Here is a 25,585-nt window from a genome sequence, read left to right as displayed (position 1 = left end):
GCAAGTCTGTCTTGCTAAGAGTATCGTGCAACACATTGGAAATATTCTAAAGGAAATCAAAAATACAAAAAAAAAATCTGCATCAGATGCAGAGGTCTGACCATAGGTACTTGACATATTTTTTTTTTCTTTCTGGTCAAAAACAAGAAAGAAAGTTTCTCTTGGCTAAATCAAAGGATAGAATCAAGAAACTCCAGAAATCAATTATGTCATCCTCTCTAAACAGTTTTTAAAAGGTGATTTATAAAGAGAGAAAAAAAAAGTTTCTTCTGGCTTCAACACTGTCTGCCTACTTTGAACTAACTCCTATAATAGAGGGATTACAATGTAAGATACATTTAATACAAATGTACGAGAATATAAAAATACAGACCAATTGTCAATAACCCAGAAGAAAGAAAACTTCTCCAAAAATAGTACTGAAAATATGTATCATCCTGCCAAAGATGTATAAGTTAGCAACTATGTATCCTATAGTCTCAAGGAGGCTCTGAGAACAGAGGGATGCAAGACTGGAACCCAAGGGTCAGACCTGCAGTGAGAAATATAATAGGAGTAATCAATTTCATAAAATACTCTCAAATATGTGGTTTTGTTCAAGGACTAGTAGTAATAATGGTCCTAACCTATGTGTGATGTACCATTCCTGGAGCTAACTGCTCACCTGCTACTTGTCTCACACAAGACAGTACCACTTAGGACATTTTCTCACACTTCCATAAATGAGAAAATCACCTCCTTGGTGCTCTGAAGTATTAATTTCTCTTCCTGGGAAGACCAATCTACTCACAAGAAGAACTATAGTTACATTTCCTTTGTGGGGACTTAGAAAATAAAAACCTCTGGAATTATAGGTTTCTTTGACCTGGTCTCTGCTTTTTCCAGACTGCCTTACATTTCTGGTTATGGGTGAAGGCTGAGCTTGGTCATCTTGACTATTGAGCCTAAGACCAGAGGCCACAAAGCCATCATAAAACCCTTCAGTAGACTTGCATGTGAATTATTTTAAGTGCTTCAAATGTATTTATTGAATATTTGTAACTATTTCATATGAAAATAATTTCTAAGTATGAATAGAAAAAAGCAGAAGAAATCACGTATATTATAGGAGTTTTTTTGTACTAAGACCATTTCATTCAAATGAGATTCATTCAAAAAAGTATTCATAAGGAAATTTATTTAATATGACTAAAATTTGAAGGGATCAATTTTCATCTCTGTCTTGTGCTACAATAATACTGTAGTTCTCCTTTATGCCATAAAGAAGCATCTTTATGTTATAAAAGATAACATGTTTTTCATGCAATGTATAGACTTTAATCTGCATTTTAAGAAAATCCCTTTGGGCCAGATTCTAATACAATTTCACAGGAAAATTCCTATTGAGGCTGACTGAATTCCAATATAATTTGAAAGCAATTAAAGTTTATCAAAGGAATTATGCAGTAGAGTTATTCTGGAAATGAATCAGGCCCAAAGGCAGTAAAACAAGCATATTAGGTCTTTGGAGTAGCTGAGAAATTTCTTAAGTTCTATTCACTTATTAAAACTATAGTGTTCCAGTGGAAGGAGGGAGGACAAAGGCTTATAAGGCAGTTTTATACAGATTCATTTAGTTTCAGAAACTGAAAAGTTTCTTAAAACTCGATAATGTCATTTCCAAATGGGCATTCCTGTACAACATGAAGTAGAAAACTTCTAGTATGCTTTAATAAAACACAATCTAAGCCTGATACAACACAAAATTTCCAATTAAAATCCTTTATTCTGCGTTGTTTTTATCTTTCTCAAAAATGTCTGAAGGGTCATGTTTCACCACCTCACTACCTCAGTGAGTGCCAGTTAAGACTTTCACACAAAAGTAACACCGGAAACAACTCTAAACAAAGGAAGGGAACATAGAAAAGAAGGAAAGAATGTTTCCGAGTGCATATCCTTAGGGGTCGCATTACATCATTGGTGTACAATACCTCATCTTTTCATAACATTCTATATACTATTAATTAAATTTAATTAATTATAGGCTGCTTTTTATCATAGAAGTATTTGCTATATTAGTTATGTTCTAAAAGAAGAATAGATTCTAAGGAAAATGAGATTTATCAGGAATCTATGCACATCCACCCTAGGATTAAGTTTGTAGAGTTAAAACTTGAAAATCATCAGCACATGCTAGTTACCTGCTTTTAATTAGTCGGATAAATGGAGAAAGAAAATCTCAGAGTAATTAACTCAATAAGTTAATGACCAATATTATGTCCATCATTTCATTTTAAGAAATTTTACCAAAAACCACAAGTCGACCCTCAATCACAATGATGATATTTGACACAAAATTCTGAAAAATATGCTCCCTCAAGTGAAAATTCCAAAAGGGAACTGATAGCCAGACATTTCAAGCAATACACTATCTTAAGTGAGAGAAAATTATATACAGAATGACAACATGAGGAGCTCCACAGACCTGCTCTCCAGCAAAACAACCATAACTGATAGAATTGGGGGGGAAAAAAGAAAAGAAAAAAAAAGAGAAAGAAATTAAAAGTCTCAAAAATTTTCTAAGGACATACAGCAAAAAAAGAAGCATTTAATCAAGAAAATCTACATCTCAGTAAGAACAGTAAGAATATTTGGAATTTGAGCCATAAACCCATTCCTTCCCTTCCCTTACACCAGGCTTAGCATGATTAAATTTCCACTCATGGTGGAGATGAGCAGGAAGATGGGGCTCCCTCTCAATTCCCAATCAAGGAACACCAAAAAAGTTGCAGAGGCTAAGCCCTTGAAGACTCCAGCCAAGGGCTCACAGGCCCCTTTCTTCTACAGCCCCCACTAACAGAGCAGAGGTTCTACGCCAAGTAGAGCAAAGTGAGAATCCTGCAGCCTTTGTCATCTTTGTCTCAGCTCACACATACACTGGCAGTTCCATTCTGGGAGAGGCAAGCCACAAAGATCAGAGGCTACTGCCCCTACCCAGAGCCCTATTTGCAAAGCAGGAGTGTCACTCCAGAAGCAAGCCACTGACCCACCCACAGCTCAAGAGCTGAAACTTAAAGATTTTGCCTAGGGCAAGAGGCAGTTGGTAAGAGCAAAGAGCACCAAAACTTTCTCTCAAAGAACTAACTTGATTAGTAACAGAGTCTGGGGAAGTTCAAGCCTAAAGCTGTCTAGAAAACAATGGAGATTCTGATGGCAAGTAATTAAGAGGAGACTATTAATTGTATGAGGATTACAAGTTCAATCACTAGCTAGTTTATCAGAGAGAACCATGGAAAGTGACAGCCAAGAACCCTCCTAGGATGGGAACAAATCTCAAAGCTGACTCAAAACCATTCCAAATTTAATTGAACCAGATGTAAAGAAACTTATATCCCAGGGCATTGTCAAAAACAATGAAGTCAACTAGGAATTAGTGGACCTAACAGCTAGGTGTGTTTGTGAGGCAAAGAGCTTACTGGAGAGATCAAGGAAAGAGACCACAAGAGAGAGTCCTGTTACATCACTGTCATCCCAGGATCACTGTACATATGCCCAGAGTTGCGGTTCTCTGAGGAGCCACATCATAGGCTTCACAGTGCATGGAGTAATAGATGTGATAAAAAAAAAAAATAGTCCAGTCAAGTCATTAAACAAATAAACAAAGCAAACAACAAAAACAAACAGGGGATGGAATGGATGGAAAGGGGAGAAAGTGAACATAGGATCAGAGAAATATGGGACACTATCAAGTGCACTAACATTTATAGAATGGGAGTATTAGAGAAAGAGAAGGGAGAGACACAGAAAAAAAAATTAAAGAAGCAATGAACAAAAACATCCAAATGTGATTAAATACTAATCTACATACCTAAGAAGCACAACAAACTCTAAGTAAGATAAACACAGACAGATCTACACTCAGACACATCATAATAAGAATAATACGTAGGGGTACATGGTTGGGATCCTGGGGTCCGGAGATCAAGTCCCGCATTGGGTTCCCCACAGGGAGTCTGCTTCTCCCTCTGCCTATGTCTCTGCCTCTCTCTGTGTGTCTCACGAAGAAAGAAAGAAAAAAAAAAAGAAAGAAAGAAAGAAAAGAAGAAAGAAGAAAGAAAGAAAGAAAGAAAGAAAGAAAGAAAGAAAGAAAGAAAGAAGAAAGAAGGAAGGAAGGAAGGAAGGAAAGAAAGAAAGAAAGAAAGAAAGAAAGAAAGAAAGAAAGAGAGAGAAAGAAAGAAAGAAAGAAAGAAAGAAAGAAAGAAAGAAAGAAAGAAAGATGGGTAGGAGGAGAGGGCAGGTAACAGGAAAGGCAAAAAAAAGAATAATTTGACAGTAGCAACATAAAAATGACTTTTCATATAGAAGGGAACCCCATTAAATTTAATGGCTGACATCTCATGAGAAACAATGGAAACAGTGGAGGCCAAAAGGCAGAGATATCATATTCAAAGTTCTAAAGGAAAAAAAAATTGTCAATCAAGAATCTTATTTACAGCAAACTATATTTTACACAAAGGTAAAATAAATACATTCCTACATAAGCAAAAAGAATTTGTTGCTAGTAGGCTTGCCTTACATAAAATTCTTCAGTGTGAAACACAGTGACCCCAGACAGTAATATGAATCCACACCAAAAACCAAAGACCACTGGTAAAAGTAATTAGGTAACTATAAAAGACAGTGTAAGTGCATATTTCTTGTGTCTCTTATTTGAAAAGCAATTGTATAAAACCGTATTACATTTGACAATAACATAGCTGAAGACAAAGTAAGAAAATGACACATGGGGTCCCTGGGTGGCTCAGGGATTGAGCGTCTGCCTTTGGCTCAGATCATGATCCTGGGGTCCTGGGATCAAGTCCCATATCAGGCTTTCTGCGTGGAGCCTGCTTCTCCTTCTGCCTGTATCTCTGCCTCTCTCTGTGTGACTCTCATGAATAAATAAAAATTAAAAAAAAAGAAAGAAAATGACACAGATGGCAATATGAACGCACAAGGCCAAATTAAAAGAACCAGAAATGATAAATAAGAAAGCTAATATAAGAAATTGTATGAATAAGAAATTCTACTTGTCCTTCCTTTGCCTAACTGCTTTAATAGACAATTCTATAAAATGATGATCATAACAATGTGTTGTTCAGCTTGTAGCATATATGTATGTAATATATAAAACAATAGTAGCACAAAAGGAAAGGAGAGAGAATAGAGAAATATAGAGGTGATATTTCTGACCTCACTGTAATCAAGTTAGTATAAATCTAAAGCAGATTCTGATGAATTACATGTATATGGTAAGCTCTATGGGGTGCCTCAGTGGCTCAGTTGGTTAAGTATGAGACTCCTGACTTTGGCTCAGTTTGTGATCACAGGGTCGTAGGATTGAGTTCTGCTTCAGGCTCTGAGTTCAGCATGTAGTCTGCTTGGGATTCTTACCTCCCTCTTCTTCTGCCCCTCCCTCTGCTCACACTCTTTAACAAACAAACAAACAAGCAAACCTTAAAAATATGTATATGGTAAGCTCTAGAGGAAGCACTAAGAAAATAAAATCCAAAGAAAGTAAAAGAAAAAAAATCATTAAGGCAATTGAAATAGTACAATGGAAAATATTCACTTAATGAAAAAAAAAAAAAAAGAAAAGAGAAAAAAGACCATTAAGGAGGGCTAGAACAACAACAAAGACATGAGACCTACAGGAAACAAAAAGTAAAATGGCATGGTGGGCACATATCTAACTATATCAACAATAACACTAAACGTAAATGGGTTAAACAATCCAATCAAATATCAGAGCTTGTTAGGCTGCATGAAAAAAACAAGATCCAACTTTAAATGTCTACAGGAGACACACTTTAAATTCAAAAATACAAATAGACTGAAAGTATGAGAATGGAAAATACAAATCATGCAAATAGCAACCATAAGAAAACTGCAATGGCTATACTAATATCTTACAAGGTACTTTTTAAAGGAAAAAAATGTTTTTAGAGATAAAGAAAAACATTTTATAATAATAAAAGGATAAGTCCTTCAGAAAGATATAAAAATTACAAACATGTATGCACCTAACAACAGAGTCCAAAATGCCTAAAGAAAAAGTTGACAAATGAAAGGAGAAGTAGATAATTCAATAATAATAGCTGGAGCCATCAATATCCTATTTTCAATAATAGAAATAGGAAGATCAACAAAATATAATACTTGAACATCACACACCAACTAGACTTGACAGACATCTATAGAACACACCAACAGCAGTATATTACACATTCTTGCCAAGTGCACATAGAACACATTCCAGGATAAACCATATGCTAGCCCATAAGACAAGCCTCAACAGATTTAAAAGAATTGAAAACATGCAGAGTAAGTTCTCTGACCACAATGGAGAGAAATTACAGATCAATAACAGCAATTTGGGAATTCATAAATATATGAGAATTAACCAACACAAACCTAAATAATCATTAAATCAAGAAATCACAAGGCAAATTAGGAAATACTTTGAGATAAAAGAAAGCAAAAACATAGCTAACAAAACTTATAAGATGCAACAGAAAGCAATGCTTAAAGAAAATTTTACAACTGTAACTGGCTTTATTAAAAAAAAAATCTCCAACCAATAACTTAATTTTCTACCTTAACATACTAGAAAAATCACAAACCAAACCCAAAGCAATCAGGAAGGAAATTAAAGATTAAAGAAGAACTTATTGAAATAGAGAATAGAAACACAGTAGAGACAACCAAGAAAATCAAACGCTGGTCAGTCTTTGAAAGGATTGAAATTATTGGCAAGCCTTTCACTCAAATGACCAACAAGTGGAAAAAAAAGTCTCAAATCCTCTTTTTTTTTTTTTTTTTTTTTAAGATCATATCATCTAAATTGACAAACCTTCTGAGGACAGTATTACTTTACACAGCATCAGGTACATTAATTACCATGAATTAGAGGCGCTTTTAGATGTGTAAGCTATGTGGAAAAGCACTTCAATTTGTTGCTTTTTTTCCTGTTAGGTAAACAATTCCACCCTAAATTACATTTCAAGATTCGTGAAATGTGTCATTTATCCCTAGTTAACTCTTTCCCCCAACACAGACACACACACACACACACACACACACACACACACACACACTTTGGCCTCGGGAGGCTCCCTCCTCAATTTCAGGACCCATGACATACCTTTCACTATTCTTTCGCATGACACCATCAAAACAGAATAGATTGGAGACCAATTATTTGCACTTGTGTTGATTTACAAATTACGCTTTCAGATTTATTCCTACATAAGCATCACTCTCACCAGCATTCATATTCTGAGCCTGAGGTACGTGTTTCCTAGATTAAAGCTTAGTAAATCTCCACACACACAACCTCACCAATAGACGCCACAAGCTGGATCAAGTAGTTCATTTCAGTCTTTTGACTCAAAAAATACATGGTAAATAAAATTGATTGCTTCAATTAAAAGACAATGGAAGGGAGAATATGGGCAACTAGGTATCTCCCTAACGGTCACTTTGAGTTGTTATGTTTATTCTGTGTTTTTCAGGGACAGCTGGTTGGAGACTCTAAGAAGCACCAGAAATCAAGTCCAAGAAGATCCCTTGGATGCTCAGTACCAACTGTATCAGAGCAGAGGCGGGGGTGCATACTGCTTTCAAGGACCGAATACAGGCTCTCCCAAAAGAATGCCAGGGCATCTTTTGACTGGCTTCTCATCCACAAGAAAATTAAATCTTCAGAGGTCATCTTTGGAGGTCAGCTACAACTGAGGCTAAAGCTACAACCCATGTTTGCATGTGTGTGGCATGCTTTAGTTTGGGAGATAGAAGTTTTTAAATATGCTTCAGTTTTTGCAACCATGCTTTGCCATTTCTTCATTTTTGTATACAAGAAACTATGGAAAGGATGAATCCAGGGCTTCTCTCCGCTTCTCAGGGGCTCTGCCCAATGCTGCCCTCGTGATCCTGGGCTAAGGGCAGACCCCAAACCTTTGCAAGCCCCTGCTTTTCCTCACTCTGCTACCATGCCAGTCCTTTCTCTCCCTGCTCAAGGCTCTACCAGGATCTTCCTTTGCTGCTATTTTCAGGGATACTTGGTGTCCTTTTTATTTGTGTTTAATGCTTTCATTATTACAGCCTCTACCCAACACATGTAAAATCTCACAACACATACTTATTGTACCTGTGTTATCTCTAACTTAAAACATTTTGCATCACAAAATCCCTCCAAATTAGGACTACGAAGTCTTTAGTTTTAGAACAATAAGTATAACAACAAATAACATTTATTAAGTACTTGCTTTGTGCCACTCTACTGCTTTACATAAATTATCTCATTCTGTCACATCTAACTGCTTCTAAGCATATGCTTACATTTGCCAGTAGCACTTAAAATTAATTAAACTAAAGATATTGTTATCTTAGAAAGCAAGGTCTCAATATACTAAAGTAAACTCCATAGAATAAAATATTTTAAGGTCTTACAAAATGTACAGCACTAAATTATTATAGGTTACTATTCAATTTATGTTACTATCATGGAAAATAAAGCATTTCTGGTATGTTGTACCCACTTATTTTTTCTCCAATTTTTATGCCTTTCTCAAACTCCTAGAAACCAGAGCTTCTAATATGTCAAATAAATACAATTAGATTCATACATTCAGTTTGATCCTTTGAGAAATATATAAAGTGATTTTGTTCTTGCATTAACTCCCAAATTCTTTTGCATAATAACCAGCCTGACATTAATTGTGGTATGAGGGCTGAAAAACAACATGAGATACGATTTTTACTAATCTTTCACATTCCATTTTCAAGTCATATGCTGTTCCTGATCAAAACTCTTATTTATTATCAAGAATTACATTATTCTCCAAATGAGTGAATTTTTCTCTTGGAGACAGGAAATGAAGGATCGCTAACACTGGGAATGTATTTTTCCTGTCTCAGTATTAATACATGATATATATTCATATTAATAACAACTCTGAAAACCAGTTTCATTTCTTCTACACATAAGCAATAAACAGTATGTGCAAAATCTGAATCCTAGCAGTAGTGGTGTGGATATAGAATATTGGGTTTCCTTTGAATGTACAGCCATTTCTAATATTTCATTAGAGCAAGTGTACAGGCAACTGTCACAGATGTCCATCAAAGCTGGATTAGATGAAGACAAACAATGCAGGCTTTGAGGATAAACTGAAGCTGCAGCTCAAAAGTTTCCGTTTCTCATCGAAGGGCACTGTGGAATCATTGTCTTCCTCCTTGAGGCAAAGAGAATGAATCAATTATGTTACTGACATCCCTTCATAGCCAACTGAAAAGGCTTTCTTGCAGTCCAACAAGAGACAGTGAAAACCAAAGATTTCATAAGACAATGTGGAAATTTCAAAAATATCTTCACACTCAAGTTTGTAATCTCTGCGTTTTTTCCATAAACTCTGCCATCATTTTATTTCTGTGGCAGAAGCTACTAGGGCAAAATTTCACAGAACTGAGTGTTTTCAACTGAAGGCAATGCTTAAGCTGAACAAAAAATGTATGGAACATGTTTAAGGATAAAATTAAGTTTTAAATTATTGTCATTAATTTCATGTGTATTAATCACAGATGGTAACTGCTTGCACACAGACTTCTTCTTGCCCCCCCCCAAATAACTTTGCAGTCCTACTAAATACATGGATAAATAATAAATACAAAATAATACATGAAACAATGAGCTTTTTTGAGATAGTGCATTTCCCATTTAGGAAAACAAAATCTGCTAAGATTTTAGTTCAAGAACGTCTATTCATGTTGCCAACGATGGGAGTGGCAAATCCAACTTTCATACAGTTGCTGCATGGGAACTGTCCAATCCTTTGGACAATAAATACCTATTAAAATTCAGATGCATATATTCTCTGACCTGAAATTATATTCCTAGAAGCTTATCATACAGATAGAACCATCCATCATACAAAGATTTTATATGCAAGGATATTCACTGAAGCAATTAAATGACTTTTCCTGAATAAAGAGGGACATAACAGAGTACTTGAAAAATGGCCACATGTGGTGTGTGTGTGGATATATTTCACATACACATACATGTGTCTGCCCATGTATGCATGTGTACATATAGATACAGGCAACTTCTGGAACAATTTATTAGAAAGTATTTGTAATGCTGGGGTATATTTTTCCAAACTACATTTCAAAGATAGTTGAGTCATAATCAAATCTTTACAATCTCAGAACTTTAACGGTAAAAATAGGACTTTGTGTGTATATTTGACAATTACAACCAAGCAAATTGTAACTCAAGGTGACTCACATGAAACTGATGACCAAAATTGTGAGGCCACAGCATTTTGAAGCTAAAATAAACCTAAAGGTCATGATGTAAGCATTTTCTGCAAAAGAAAAATAACCTGGAGTCCCCCATTTTGTAAATGTGTTCTGCATAACTAAAAATCAGTTGGAAAAAAATGAAAGTATGTTAAAAAATCTGTGGAAACCGTGGTCAAATACAGTAATATATGGTTCTTCCATACAAGACCATCTCCGAGTCTTGACATGCTTATGTGCACTGTAAATCTCCAAGAGGAGACTAATAAATCTATGAATCCCCAACTCTGTTGACAATCAGCTCTTGACTTAACAGACACCTTAATGGCTATCTTATTGGCTCTGCAGAACACATTTGGAAAAGGCTAGTCTACAGGCACATATATTCCCAGTTTATGAAAGTAATGAAATTTCATTTTAAGAGTATATGAAATCATTCTAAAAATTTAACTACCGTGGTTCCAAACATCAATTAAACAAAAGATAGTTAATATGCAGTCTCCCTAATCATACAAATGCAAGTCTTAGCCCAATGCATTTTAACACTGTACATCCAAAATGCAACAGATGCACATGCTCATTGGTGTCTCATTCATTCTGAGGTTCTAAGGGTCTGATGTAAATGGTTCTCAACAGGTGCCAAGTGAATTCTAATCTATCAGAGTGTGGACTCTCCTGGTGAATTTAGTACTCACTCTGCTAAAATCTCCCTTAAGAAGAAAGTAAAGATAATAATGTCCCATGCTTACTGGACTTTTTCTCCTCTATAAGGCACTGTGAGGATGATCTTTCTATTAGCTCCCCCCAAAAATGGATGTTTGACCTTGTTCACTGCAGAGACTGAGTTACTTGGGGAAATATTTCAATCAATCACAACCTGGAATATGGATTTGGAATCAGAGAAATGGATGTTCAAATCCCAGCTGCCACAAACTTTCTGTCAGATTTTAGGTAACCTACTTGCCCCTTCTGAGCTTCAGATGATAGCTGAACCAGATACAATCTTCATAGGGTTCATATAGAGATTGTAGTGAGACAACAAATAAAACATGACAACAGTGAGTCCCAGGCACATAACTGAGCTACTAATGAGGATTTCAGCTGATTTACAACATTTTACTAGCTGAAAATTGAACTACACCATGGCCTATTATTTTCCATAGCATGTGTTCAAAATTTACTTTTCAGAATTTCAGAGAAAGTTTTTATGGGATGAAATTATATTTGATCTCATTTGCACTCTGTTCCCAAAGTCCAAAGCAGTATCTGACCATAGCAAACATTGCAAAAAATGTGTGTGTATGCACTTGCATGTAAATACATTAAAAAATATAACAAAAGGACAGTGGCAACTTTATTATATAATTTTATTTAATTTTTAAAATCCGTATCAAAATTACACATTCATATAATAGGTTAAAGAGCTCTAAAAGGTTTCTTATGAAAACTAGCAGGCCCCTGTCTCTTATGCCACCTATTTCCTCAACTCTTTTAACTGATCATTTTATTAACACCATAGAGCTAAATAATGTGATTCAATTTTTAGGATTGTTGACTTTCCCTATGGAGAATGAGGAGGAGTCCCTTCTTCCTTCTGTCAGACACCCTACACACATACACACACCACCTACATGCATATAAACCCTTCCTTCATTCTAACTTTCCAATATGGTTATATAGAATTTTGGCTGGATCAGTTTCTATTATTTCTATTATTGTGATAATGTAAATATTATTCAGAGATGAATTGTGTGTACTAATGTATCATTTTTTCTCTGTACTTTTTTTTTCTCTGGAGTGAATAATTATCTTGGGTTTTTTCCACTATAGTTTTCTATGTATTCAATCCAAAACTACTTCCCAACCATCTGACTCTCAAGACATTAAAGGCATATCATGCAGTCTATCAATTTCATCTTTCTGGAGGAAGTTCTAGAACCTTCTCATTGCTCACATCTGGACTCACAACCTCTATTCCTACAACTCTACTTCTCAGTCATTTCAGGCATCTCCTTTGCTGGATCTCAGTTTCTTGAATCCTCCACCCGTTCTCTCTACTTTGGTGAGGTATATTTTCTAGTACTCCCTAGGAAATAATTTTCAATGACCTTGATTTTAGAAATGACTACTTGAAGTTTGGGTAAAAAACTCTAGGTGAGGTATAATTTTCCCTCAGAATTCATGTTTGACATTCAGCTTCCAGTGTTGATGTTTATTTAGAAGTTCAAATTCCAGGTTCTTTGATTTTGATTTTTTTTTTCTCCCTGTAATTCCTCCCTCAGTGTCTAGAAATTTCACAGTGACACCGGGTGTATTTTGATTAACCGTGCTGGAAATTCAACAGGTCTTTTCAAACTGTAAATGTATGTCCATGAGTCCTGAGAAAATGTTTACATGATTTTGTTGCTGCTACCTCTCCTCCATTGTCTCTGTTCTCTATACTGAGTTTTCCTATTATTCAGATAATGGACCTCTGGACTGCTTCTTTAATTTTCTTAATCTCTGTTTTTTTTTTTTTTTTTTTTTTTGCTCTACTTTGAGATTTAAGTTCTGCCTTCTGATCCTACCATAAAAGTTTTCATTTTTGCTATCATGTTTTCGATTTCCAAAAGCTTTTTAGAATATTCCTTTTCTTCATAACATCCAATTCTCATTTCATGGTTGCTGTTTCTTCCTTTACCTCTCTAAAGATATTAATGATCACTTTTTTTAATGTTTTTCTTTTCCTAAATATTTATTTCTTATATCTTGTCTTCTTCAGTTTGTTTTGGGCTCTTACATGTTATCCACCTTCTTCAAATGTCCTTAACTGACTGTACCTAAGAATGGGAATGACCACATCAGTATCCTTGGGTAAATACCCAGTAGTGCAATTGCTTAGGAGGGCACTTGATGGGATTAGCACTGGGTGTTATACTATATGCTGGAAAATTGAATTTAAATTTTAAAAAGTAATAAAAAAAAAGAATGGGAATGGCCGCTATTAAAGCAACAACAAACAAAACCAGAGTGGAGGCTCTAAGCACAGAGCAGGCACTTATTCATCTGTCCTGCCTTCACCATAGAATGCACCAGCTGGGCCATTTCATTAAAGAAGTCCCTGGAGTTGCTCAGATTCTCCAGAAAGACCCTTCCATGCCCCTGTCTAAAGAGTAGAGGCCTTTCTGCCAGGGTCCTGAAGGCCAAGTGGGGGAGGAGAGAACATAAGATATAAGGATGTTATTTAATTACCTTATTTTTCAGTGAGGTATCTTGATACTCCATTGCTCCTATGTCCCCTAATAGGGAGACTCTCTCCTCATCAGCTTTTAGCCACTACATATGATTTCAGCCTCCTCTCATTCCAACTTCTAGAGATTATCCATTGCCACCAATTCCTGAGACTTTGACTTTGTCACGTAAACAGGCTTATTCCTCACATCTGCTAAATCTGTTACCTCACAACCATCTGCTTCCAGCTTCCAAAATGTTTTTGCTACTGTCTCTTTTGTTTCTTCTCTCCTTGTAAGTCTGTGCACTTAAAAAAAAAACTTTCCTGTTATTTCAATGCAATTTGTGGTAGAAACAAAATTAATTGCCCATGTTCAATGGATTATCATTATTTGATACAAAAGTTCCTTTTTATACATTTGTGGACTTTCTCAAGCTTCTACCATAAACTGCATTACTTGATAATCAGAATATAAACTTAATCAGAAAAGAAATAAGACTTGCAATATACCAAGGTAATCAGGCTGACTCACTCCCCTTTGGGACTTCCTCCAAATACCCATTTATGTGTGTGTGTGTGTGTGTGTGTGTGTGTGTGTATACACAATAAGAAAGCTTAACTCTAAAAAAGAATGTTCTATTATACAATAATCACTGTTAATAATGAGAACCTGAAGTATGGCCATGTCCTACGCAGTCCTCTAAATCATCTGCTATTTCATTATAATTGTAACAGATGCTATCTTTCACATGTGACTTTTTCTGAACCTTAAATTACTTTCTGTGAAGAGACCCTTGGGAATGGGAATGAGTGCAAATCAAATCACTACTGGGAGAATTTCCTGAAAAGCTATCAAAAATAAACAAACATTTAAAATTAAAAGAAATGATAACAAATAATAAAATAATAAAAAGATACGTATGCACACATGCTCTACTTCTCAGAGGCCACAGCAGGTCCCAGGGCTGACCTAAGTTCTAGTGAGTCTGGCTCAACTCACTGACAACCCATTAAAGTTTCCCTCTCTAACTAAGATAACTCAGGATAAAATCTCCAAAATAAGAATCTTGTAAGAGGTGATCTCTGGGTGGCTCAGTGGTTGAGCATCTGCCTTTAGCTGAGGGTGTGATCCCAGAGTCCTGGGATCGAGTCCTGCATCAGGCTCCCTACAGGGAGCCTGCTTCTCCCTCTGCCTGCGTCTCTGCCTCTCTCTCTCTCTCTCATGAATAAATAAATAAAATATTTAAAAAAAGAATCCTGTAAGAAATAGGGATATGGGGGTTCCTGGGTGGCTTAGTTGGTTGGGTGTCTGCCTTCAACTCCGGTCATGATCCCAGATCCTGGGATCCAGCCCTGCATCAGTCTCCCTGTTCAGTGGGTAGCCTGCTGCTCCTTCTTCTTCTGCTTCCCCTCCCTTGTGCTCTCCTTCCCTCTCTCAAATAAATAAATAAATAAATAAATAAATAAATAAATAAATCTTTAAAAAAAAAAGAAAGAAAGAAAGAAAGAGAAAGAAAGAAAGAAAGAAAGAAAGAAAGAAAGAAAGAAAGAAAGAAAGAAAGAAAGAAAGAAAGAAAAGAAAGAAAAAGAAAGAAAGGAAGGAAGGAAGGAAGGAAGGAAGGAAGGAAGGAAGGAAGGAAGGAAGAAAGAAAGAAACAGGGACATGTCAGACATGAGGATTCTCTTTCAGAATGGTCTCTTTGTCCTGTACATTAGAGGAACACCTTCTTGGGAAAGTTTTCACATGCTGCTTTAATTTGGAGTTAGCCATGTACCTGATTTACTCCCAACTCTAGGCTGGGAGAGTCTGTGTCTGATTATGTTTATATTTTCACACAGCCCCTAGAATAACACCATACACAGAACAGAAGGTTAAAAATAAATGTCCTTCTATGACAAGAAAGGGTGCATGGCCACCTTTTCTTCCCCCCCCCCCCCCAACATACCCATTGATAACAACATCAGGTCATGAGGAAGGAAAGTAAAGAGAGAAAAGATGAAGAGAAAGGAAGAGGTCAGGAATGTCCAATGCATCTGAAGATTCAAAGAAAAGAGAGTGAGGAAAATGCCACTGTATTTGGAAAGAGAAGTCAAAGCATATCAGAAATAAGAAAAGGGTGCCAGATTCTTCGACATTATTCTGAAATTACTCTATGGTGCAATAAGTACTGAAATTAGAAAGGAGAAGATTGTCATTATTTACATATGTGATCATGGTCTGCTTAGGAAATTCAAAATAATCAGCTAAAATGTTACTGGAAACTATGTGAAAGGTTAGATAAGAAAGCCAAGGACAAGGGCAGCCTGGGTGGCTCAGCGGTTTGGCGCCACCTTCAGCCCAGGGTGTGATCCTGGAGACCTGGGATTGAGTCCCACGTCGGGCTCCCCTCGTGGAGCCTGCTTCTCCCTCTGCCTGTGTCTCTGCCTCTCTCTCTCTCTCTCTCTCTCTCTCATAAATAAATAAATAAATAAATAAATAAATAAATAAATAAATAAATAAATAAAGTCTTTAAAAAAAAAAGCCAAAGACAAACCTAAGCAATTATTTGATCAATGAAGGAATATTAACCCATAGAAAAATATAATGGAAAATAGCACTAGTCAATATTGATAATGACAGCAGTAGCAATAATAATAGTAAAAAAAAAAGAAAAAATAATAATAGTAATAGTTCACATTTGTTGAACGCTAACCCTCTGCTAAGCACATGCTGCCCATCTACCTTATTTCATTTCACCTGCACATTTCTAGGAGGTATTACTCTTAGTATCTTTACTTCATAGATGAGGACACTGAGGCTGATAGAGTATCATAAATTTGCCCAAGTCGTGGAACAGGTGGCGCTGCCGTGCTCCCCACCCAAGGCTGATTCTAGAGCCCAAATGCACATCCCGTAGTAAGTCTAGTGATAAGAGAGAGCCATCCAATGAAAGAAGAACATAAAAATTTTAATAAATACTGACCTATGCATTGGTCCGTGATAGAAATATTCAATACTAAATACTGAATACTATATATTCAATGCAATCCAAATGAAATATTCTGGCAGGGTTTTTTTCTTTTCTTGAACTCTCTTTTTTGCACCCCCTCTTTCTTTTACTCTTTATTTCCATCCTTTTGATAGAATGATCCTCCAGTTTATCTGGAAGAATTAATTGTGTGCATAGCGAGAAAAATTCTGCTGAAGGGACTAGTAAGGGATATTGACCCACCAAATGCTGAAACATACACTAATGTCACCAACACTGTGGGTCATGAATAGGTGGACCCATGGAACAGGAAAGGGACTTCAGGAATAGAACCAAGTAGTCAAGGGATTTAATGCTGCAACATATTTTTTTCCTTTTAGTCAGACGGGTATGGATGAAAAATGTGAAAAGAGGTTATGTTGGTGAAGGTGAGGAGAACTATGGTTAGTGGAAGCATAAATGGACATAACTCCTGTGAAGAGCAATTTGCATATATACATATACATACTATATACTATATATATACACACACACACGTACACTATAATTGAAACTCTCTGACGCAGTAATCTCATTACTAAGAATTTTAAGGAAATAGATTCATAAATCAACCACAGTAGCATTGATGATATCAAATACTGTAAGTAACCTAAATGTATAATAATAGAGGAACAGCTCAGTAAAATTTTGGTACATTCTTAAAGGTAACTTATTTAAAAGGTAATCATTTATAAGTATGGCATAGATCTACTCAATGGCATAAAAAGATACATTAGTAAGCAGATACAAAAACAGCCTGGGGCACCTGCCTGGCTCCATTGGTAGGGCATGCAACTCTTGATCTCAGGGTTGTGAGTTCAAACCCCGCACTGGATGTAGGCCTACTTAGGAACAACAACAACGATGACGATGACCAGATTCTCCAGGCTGCCTGCCTGGCTCAGTCGATAGAACATGTGACTCTTGATCTCAGGGTTCTAAGTTCAAGCCCCATGCTGGGTATAGAGATTACTTAAAAATAAAATAAAATCTCTAAGAAAAAATAAAAGAAAAAGAAAAATAGCCTTAGTTCCTTATGGGAACTTTATATGTCTACATATCCATAGGAGATAAATGTATAAAGAGAGACCGAAAAGACAAAAAAAAAAAAGACTAAGTTTTCACTGAATACTTACAATGTAGACCAAAAACATGTTAAGCACATTATATCCTCTCATTTTACCTTCACAATCACACTATGAGGTACTTATGGACATCTTTTAATTGATGAAAAAAAATAACTTAGAGAAATTAGTAACTTTTCCAAGATCACACACTAATTTGGTGGAGTCAAAATGGAACCTGAAACATCCCCACTATGCAATGGGGCCTCCACATGCACCCCAGAGCTCGTGACAGCTGTCACTGACAGGAGGGTTTGAGAAATCGCTGCTGCTTCTTTATTTTGTTCTATATTGTTTGAAGTTTCTGTCATGAACGTGTATCATTAAGAAACATGGGAACAATGAACAGAAAAAGAAAGAAATCAAAGGTGAGTCTTGCCACAGCAATTTCAAGAGGTAGATGGAGATGAACACATTTCAAGAAATTGAGGAAGAAAAAGATGAGGAGGAGGTAGAAAGTATATGAGTGATTTAAAAAAATGGCAGAAAGACCTTCTATAAAATATTTAATCAGTGGTGCAAGCATACATACAGATATACATAAAGGGACCAAAAAAAACCTGCATTTTTTTTCTCTTGTCCTGCTTTTATTCTTACTAAGCCCTATACTTCCCCCTGCCCACTACACAGTTAATGTATGCTACCCTTGCAGAGGTCAAGGAGTTAGGGATTTCTTTGGAGTCTTCCAGCACAATAGATAACATCTTAGGAGTGACCAAGCAGGGTCATCATGAACGTTTTCCAAGACCACTGATTCACCAAGAGCCCTGGTTCCAGGGCATTCAGGACTAAAGGGGGACACCTGAACACTCATCTTTGTTCCTGGATGCCGGGGAAGACATGTGCACTGGACCACAATCCCCAGTAAAAACCCCAGGCCCCAAGCAAAGATGAGATTCACTCTCCTCTCTTCTCCTTTTCCAGTTTCCCAGATACTCCGTGTGAATCTGCACTTAATCTTTCTCCAATATACTCTGCTCTCACTTCTTCTTGGCTCGAGTTTGATTTCTATCCTGCGCTAAGCCAAAAACTAGGTTGGCTGGTCCTGCAGGAGCCACTCTGGGTCCTCAGGGATCCAGCCAGCCTCCATCATTAGCATAACCCTTATTATCATAACCCTGTATTTAGCAATATGTTGCCAAATATGAAAACATATGTGTCCTTTCTTCCCAGAAATCTCATTTCCAGGAAATTATCTGAAAAAGATAAGGAGGCAAATATATACAAGGACTACATGACTTTCTGCCCTTTGTTATTTGAAATGTGGTTGTAGTGACAAGAGCTCCGGGTTTGCAGTGAAACCTACCTGGGTCTGAATCCCTGCTCTGCACTTTACTATGACCTTGAGTATGTTACTCAACTTCTCTCAGCCTCAGTTTATCTCTAACATGTCAATCAAAACACAGGCCTCACAGGATCCTTGTGGGGATTAAATGACATAAAATACAGCATCGTGTCCAAACTATAACAAAGCACTCACTCTTTTTCTTCCCACTACTCACTATTATGTGTAACTTAGAATGAATACATAAACTTTAATCAGAACTCTAAGATAAATCATACAGCTTGGTAATTTCTACATTATTCTGCATCAGAGTATCATAAAATATTAAACTTAGCTTTTAAGGTTGTTCAGTAGTAAACCTATGTTATGATACTTTGACACTTTCTCAATCTCAATTAGCAGTAAACCAATTAACAAAACTTTTATACACTACAGTGAGTCACATTTTTCTTTCTTCTTCTCTAATCCCTGGTGTGTTGTAAGGGTGATTGAGTATCTAATTACTTCTTAATTGAATGCACATATTATACATTTTTCACTAGTTCAAGCTTAATGCTTTTAGTCTAGAAATCAAAGTCAATGAAATTAAGTTGAATTGGGATTTGGGCAACTATTATAATGAGAGAAGGTTTGTATTATGTCTAATTATAAGTAAATGTGGATTTTAGCATTATTTCCTATGGAAATATTTCAGGTACAGGAATGTGCCATAACTGACTAATTTAGATGATTAATAACATTGTTATTCTTATTTACAATCTTTTATTCCTCATTACAGTGATTTTATTGTTGGAACCCACTAAATATAATCATTCTTTAAAGAAAAGATACCATTAGAGAATCATTAGTTGTACCAAAATCAGAATGAACATTCACATCTGTAAAAAACGAGATGAGTTTCTCTGCAGCATAAAAGTTATAGGAATTCTCACACGCTGCCAAAAGAAGAGAAATACAAATCTTGGAATATAATTAGTTACATTAACAAAAAAATACTTATTTATGGCAAGCCATAAAAATTTTAGTATCAAAATGGCATTCCAAATTCAGTTAATACGTTATAGAGAGACTATTTCATAAGGAGTTTTTTTTCCCTTTTTGCATTATACAGAAGTAAAGAAAAAACATCTGAAGTAGATATTCTCCAACAACAAAGGTTTGCTTGCTTCTTTATATAGATGAGGAGACCAACTATCTGAAATAACTGAGTTGAAGACTTCTTCCGGCAGTTGACTGACTGGATTAAGCAATTTATTAAGGTTCAGTTCAACTCCGTGTTTCCAAGATGTCCTAAAAAGATTTTCTGTAGACAAGCCCTAAAGACCTTTAGGAGTGTCTAACCACTGAAAGTACAAAAATGCAGAAATTTTGAAGGGGGTTAAAGAAACATTGTAATAGAAAATGGACTTATACAAAACCAATGTGGTTTTCTTGTTTTAACAACTAATTTATTTTGAGAATGTGTTACCAACCTAGTGGCAAATTTCTTGACTGGAGAAACTTCCCCATCACCTAAGAAAGACATCAGGTTCTGCCCAAGGTACTGGGTATTATCTAGATTATTTAGCTTTATATGTTACCAAAACAAGTTTTAACCGTACTGTTTGTCCAATTAAAACTGAAATAGCCAAAAAAAATAAGGCAAACTTAGACACACACACACACACACACACATCCAAGACCTTGCAGTTAAATGAATAACTTTTTATGGCAAATTTTTACTAGAAATATTTTAAAATATGTTGTTTCTCACATTTTTTAAAAAAGATTTTATTTATTTATTCATGAGAGACAGACAGAGAGGCAGAGACATAGGCAGAGGAAGAATCATGCTCCCTATGGGGAGCCTGATGTAGGACTCAATCCCAGGACTCTGGGATCATGCCCTCAGCCAAAGGCAGATACTCAATCACTGAGCCACCTGGGTATCCTTGTTTCTCACCCTTTGAGGGTCATGTCAATATCCAACTTTCTCTTGCATGGTTTCTTCTCTATTTTACCCTTTTCCCTTCTTCAAGAGATGGCTTTTATCCCTAATAAAGAGGTCTGGGGTAGATTCCTCCACATCATCATGCCATAATTCTTTCCTCACCCTCATGCCATTTCATTTCCATGCTGAGATTTCAGATTCCCTAGGTTTAGCTACAATGTAAGAAATTTGCTATATATAATCATCAGGACCATAACTATTGCATAAAGAAATGAAAATATTAAAAAGAAGACTTCAGGTATCCCTGGGTGGTGCAGCGGTTTAGCGCCTGCCTTTGGCCCGGGGCGCGATCCTGGAGACCCGGGATCGAATCCCACGTCGGGCTCCCGGTGCATGGAGCCTGCTTCTCCCTCTGCCTATGTCTCTGCCTCTCTCTCTCTCTGTGTGTGTGTGACTATCATAAATAAATAAAAATTTAAAAAAAAGAAGACATCAGTCATTCTCTCATGCTTCTATATTAAGTATCAGTAGATCTAATGCAGATAGGTTTTCCAAACCCCATTTTCAGGAGACTCTGCACCTTAAGAGTGGACATTTCAATCAGATGCCAAGAAGAGTAACTTTCATTATGGATGGCAATAACAAACTACAATACCATCATCAAACTCCAATGGCAGATGCTGCCAATTAGTCATAGCACTCCATCCCCCTATACTCATAGGTGGATTCAGTATTCTTTTCAACCAAGCACAGCTAACAGACAAGTTTGACTTCACCACATCTTCCAGGTCTTTTATTTTTATAAATCTTTAAAAAATAATCCTATGTAGAAGAGAGGGGGGATGCTCTTGTGTCAGTCTATGTGAGAGACAGGGCTAACTTCATGGGATGTGATGTTGGGGATGGAGACACAGAGACAGATTTGGGAGTTATCAGAAGGCAAATCTCAAAACCAGATGATAAACTGGAAATGTGAGGTGAGGTGAGGAAAAGAGTTGTCAAGTATTACTTGTGTTTCTAAGAAAACTGGAAAAGAGCCAGTTCTGTGGAGCAAGATCATAAATTCACTCTTTTATATACTGAGTTTAAGATGTCTCTGACACATCCAAAGAAAAAGTCATATGTATTTAACACTAGAACTTAATACAGAGACCTAGTCTTGGCCTATAAATGCATGGGTCATCTGCATTTGGTGGGAATAGAAACTGTAGGTATGGATAAGACCTATAAAGAGAGCATGCCTCAGGCTGAGCTGTGAGGACTCTTAACAGTAAGTGGCCTCCATGAAGGTCCATTTGAGTGCTGAACTTTTATACTTCCCCAGGTTGAGGATGACTGCTTTCCTAAATCTCTGTAAACATCATGAAAAAAAAAGAGAAACTTGAGAGAATAGACAGCAAATAAACGAGGAGGAAATGGAAATGAGTGCCTCTTTATGAATATGGTTTTCTTAAGAACTAGTTTTCTTAATAACTAAAGCTAAAAAATTGATTTGAGGAAATTACCAAAAATGAGCACCAAAGGCATGATGCCAAAGGCATAAGAGAAAATGTTTAAAGAAGATAACCTGCTCTTGGTAATTTTCTTATGAAAAATATAGCCTCTAGGTTTAAAATCGTGAAACCTACCATATTTAAGATATCAGATATATGAATGTTGAGCATACAGGTTGACCCATGACTACAAATAAAATGTTCTCTTTTCTTCTTCCCAAAAACAATTTTGTTTGAATTCAGAGGGAGAAAAAAACTAAATCATTCTTCAATTTTTATCCACAGCAAACCATTAACATTTCTAAAACATTAAAAAAAAAAAAGAAAAAATATAGAAGTGGTGATTATTTTCCTTGTTGAGTAATCTTGAAGAAATGCCTATACAACTTTGATGTTTTTCCTTCTTGGGTTAATAACAATTTTTATATCACATAATCAAAACATAATATAATAGGTTGAGCACCCTTGATATTTTGGCCTTTTCCTGAAATCATTTTGAAATCCTTTAGGAAATCCATTCCATTTTCAAGAAATTCTATATGATACAGTAAATAGAAAACAGCTATATCCATCGAGTTTTCATTTCTCACCCTAATGCTGTGCATCAAGTTAAATTATTAGAGTGAGGGAAAGTCCAAGTTCTATTGACTGAAAATATGGCTTTGAGCTTTCCATTTGTTTGGGAAGGATAATAGCTTTTCCCTACTTGGTCATTCAGAGTTGACACTCTCCCCCCCTCCTTTTCTAGAATGCCTTATCCTTTTCTAACCTGTAACTCTTTAGGTTATAAAAGAGAACAGATAAGAAACTGACGCTTGCGATAGCGTTATTAAAGCTAAAAAAAGTTTTAATTGCAAAAGTATATTAGGGGGGTGGGGAGAGTTCAACACAGTCAAGGATGGCTTCAAAGACCCAAAAAGAAAAATGAGGGCAAGCCTAACAAAGGGATCTATCAGAGCTGTTTAGTTAATAACCCTCTTTTTTCTTCTTCCTTTACTGTTTTATTTTTTTCCCCAAATTTACTTGGGGGCATACTTAGATTTTTCCCCCCTTTTAAGAGGGGAAGAAAGGAAACTATTTAAAGAGCCCCGTGGCATTGGTTTTACAGAAAATAAATAATTATAATCAAGTATAGTTATTGTACACATGTTCAGCTTAACAATATTTGAGTTACAGGGGAAACAGATAAGTCTTTGAACAGTCAGAAAAGCTTTAAATAATGGGCTAATACTTCATGAAACAAACAGGCAAGTAATCATGTCATCAGAACATAAGTACCAATATTCAGATACCGAGAGTAACAAATAAACTGGACCAAAATTTTGGACTTGTTTTTTGTTTGTTATTATTAAGATTTGGTTTTCACACAGAAAATTCAATGGGTAAAGGATCATTTCATGTCCATTAGCTCCCAGAAATCTGAACTAGTGCTGCCAAACTAAATAATTTCTAGCACCTGGATGGGTTATGTCCTAGTTCTTTAAACAAGTATAAAACCTTACTTCACACTTCTTAAATGGTAATATAAAAAGTCACAGATTATTCATGGAAATAATAAGTCTTGGTTATCAAAGTCCTCCAGATGTCTAGACATGTCATGCAAAAAAAGGGGAAAAAAGTCATTTTAAGTCCAAAAACTAAAGTTATTTTAGTAAGACATAGCTAAAATAAATCTGAATTATTTTAAACATTTTTTTAGAGAACCACCAGAATTTTTTTTTTCCTTTTGAGTTCCAAGAGCTTAAATGAAACATTCATGCATTAAACTCAAAGTCTGACTGTCAAATCATTTCACTTTAATAAAAATTTGAATTACCTGCCTTAGGGCATTATTAAATATCAAATAAAAAGCACACATCCATAAGTCTGATTTCCCAATATAATTTTTATGTAGAACTATGACTAGATTTGTATTACACATTTCAAGATAAAAGGGTCAAAAAATGTGTTCATAGAAGGATGAAGTCAGAACTGGAGTTGCCTTTGAAAGAATTCCTGCATCGTTCTTAGGAAATTTGGGGGAAAGTGACCCCTTTTAAGTTACCTCAGGCACCAAGGTAAGGACACAAATCCTTCTCCTTTTAAAAGACCTAGATCATAATTTAAAGCTTTGAAAAATTATACACTATCTTCCTATCATACAAAGAATATGAGGCATCTGAAATACACATCATCTCACCAACACAACATTTCAGTCTGTGTGCATGTGTGGGAGAGAAAGAAAAGAGTGATGGTTATTTAGATAGTTGGAGAAAGGCAACTCTGGTCTAGGACTAGATATAGATCAAAAATTCAAGATAATAATCTGATTTCATAAAAAGTGTCATTTACAGTTACTGATATTCACAGAGTACACTAAACCCAGACTGGAGGAATTAATAAATTCACATTCACCAAACCTCACTGCACCTCCCCACCTGCCCCTCCTACTGGGTCTACTGGGTCACTACTGCAAGCCCACCCTCTCCCCCTTGTCTCCTCCTGTCACCTCTCCTAGCTGTAGCCCCATTCTTCCTGAAATAATAAAAGCAAGTAATGGAAATACTAAATCCATAAACCACCCCGTTTCCCTTCCTAGTACAGCCCAGAAGGTGACCATTCTCATAACAAAGGCAGTCTTAACATTTGCTCAGGATTTTGTTGCCTTTCTTTTTTAGTAATCTCTACACCCAATGTGGGGCTCATCTCAAGATCCCCAGATCAAGAGGTGCATGCTATTCCAACTGACCCAGCAAGATGTTTCAGATTGTCCCCTTCTAAGTCTTTAGAGACTTCACTGCTAGGATTAATCTCTCTGAGAAATGGCACCTTCATCACTTCCCATCTCTACTGGCTCATTACCCCAACATACAGACAAGTGCTAGTGGGGTTTTTTCAAAAAGAAGTGTCCTGGGATGCCTGGGTGGCTCAGTGGTTGAGCTTCTGTCTTTGGCTCAGGATCCTGGGATTGAGTCCCACATCAGGCTCCCTCGGGGAGCCTGATGTCTCTGCCTTCTCTCCCTCTGTCTCTGCCTCTGTCTTCTCCCTCTGCCTATGTCTCTGCCTCTCTCTCTCTCATGAATAAAATTTTTAAAAATCTTTAAATTAAAAAAAGAAAGAAAAGTGTCCCTCAATTCCCTATCCCCCTCACTGCTGCAGCCTTCTGCTCTCCTACCACCCAGCTCATCAACAGCTGTCATCGCAGGGTTCTTCCCATCCTCCCTTCCCACTCAAC

At 36.3% G+C, this 25,585-nt stretch overlaps 1 protein-coding gene across 2 annotated transcripts in view; it reads right to left on the bottom strand.

Moving 5' to 3' along the window:
* Positions 1-8,232: 8,232 nt before the first annotated feature.
* Positions 8,233-25,585, bottom strand: part of CA8 (carbonic anhydrase 8) — an 85,291-nt gene continuing 67,938 nt past the window's right edge. For both annotated transcript variants that reach the window (XM_077876857.1, XM_077876858.1), the window contains exon 9: positions 8,233-9,254. The gene's annotated coding sequence lies outside the window, so the exon portion shown is untranslated. The remainder of the gene's footprint in view (positions 9,255-25,585) is intronic.

Source organism: Canis aureus, chromosome 28, assembly GCF_053574225.1.
Source record: "Canis aureus isolate CA01 chromosome 28, VMU_Caureus_v.1.0, whole genome shotgun sequence".
Lineage (NCBI taxonomy): Eukaryota > Metazoa > Chordata > Mammalia > Carnivora > Canidae > Canis > Canis aureus.
This window is presented reverse-complemented; position numbering and strand designations above follow the sequence as displayed.